This window comes from Cryptomeria japonica, unplaced genomic scaffold, assembly GCF_030272615.1.
Source record: "Cryptomeria japonica unplaced genomic scaffold, Sugi_1.0 HiC_scaffold_122, whole genome shotgun sequence".
NCBI lineage: Eukaryota > Viridiplantae > Streptophyta > Pinopsida > Cupressales > Cupressaceae > Cryptomeria > Cryptomeria japonica.
This window is the reverse complement of record NW_026728944.1, coordinates 336,446-338,009: the sequence shown is the minus strand read 5'-3', so window position 1 is coordinate 338,009 and position 1,564 is coordinate 336,446.

Sequence of the window (1,564 nt, the reverse complement as noted above, 5' to 3'; positions counted from 1 at the left end):
TGCACATCGTGCTCTTAGAACCTCATTTTGGAGCGTGTGGCTCGAAAGCTCCAGTTTCAAAACATCAATATCAATGTTTAAAGGCAAAACAAGGTTTCAAGACACAAGTCCCGATTCTCAAGCTGATGGCGTCAAAACATGATTTTGAGAAACATGGTGGTCTTAGAACCCCATTTCAGAGGATGTGCCTCAAAAGCCTTATTTTTGGAGCATAAAAATTACTGTTTGGAGGCACAACAAGGTTTCAAGACACAAGTCTCAATCCCAGAGTCTGTAGCGTCAAAACACAATTTTGATGTACATTGTGCTCTTAGAACCTTATTTCGGAGCTTGTGCCTTGAAAGCCCTTATTTTGGAACATCAAAATCAATGTTTTGAGGCACAACAAGGTTTCATGAAGCAAGTCCCTATTCAGGAGCCTGTAGCGTCAAAATTTGAGTTTGACGCACTTCATTCTCTTAGAAGCTCATTTCGGAGCATGTGCCTCGAAAGACCCAGTTTTGGAGTATCAAAATCAATGTTCAGAAGCACAACAAGGTTTCAAGATGCATGTGCCGATTCTAGAGTCAATAGCGTCCAAATCTAATTTTGCCGCAAATCATGCTCTTAGAACCTCATTTCGAAGCTCGTGCCTCAAAAGACTCAGTTTCGGAGCATCAAAATCAGTTTTTTTGAGGCACAACAAGGTTTCAAGATGCAAGCCCCGATTCTAGAGCCAGTAGCATCAAAATTCAATTTTGATGCACATGGTGTTCTAAGAACCCTTTTTTAGAAATTGTGCCTCAACAGCCCCAGTTTTGGAGCATGAAAATTGATTCTTGGAGGCACAACAAGCTTTCAAAATGCAAAACCTGATTTTGGAGTCGATAGCGTCATAATTTGATTTTGACGCACATTGTTCTCTTAGAACCTTGTTTTGGAAAACAAAATCTTTGGTTTCAAATCATCAAAATTTGTGTTTGGAGGAACAACAAGCTTTCAAGATGCAAGTCTCTATTTCAGAGCCTATAGTGGCAAAACCTAATTTTGATGCACATTGTGTTCTTAAAACCTCATTTTGGAGTGTGTGGCTCAAAAGCTCCAGTTTCAAAACATCAAAATCAATGTTTAAAGGCACAACAAGATTTAAAGACACAAGTCCCAATTCTCATGCTTATAGCATGAAAACATGATTTTAACAAACATGGTGTTCTTAGAACCTCATTTCGGAGGTTGTGCCTCAAAAGCCTTATTTTTGGAGCATAAAAATTAGTGTTTGGAGGCACAACAAGGTTTCAAGACAAAAGTTCCAATTCTAGAGTAAGAGCACGATAAGCGCCATAATCAGATTTTGACACTATTGACTCTAGAATCGGGACTTGTATCTTGAAACCTTGTTGTGCATTTAAACATTGACTCTAGAATCAAAGCTTGTTGTTCCTCCAAACACCAATTTTGATGCTTTGAAACCGAAGATTTTGAGAGATAAGCTCCAAAACAAGGTTCTAAGAGCACGATGTGCATCAGAATCAAATTCTGACTCTACCTGCTCCAGAATCAAGACTTGCATCTTAAAACCTTGTTG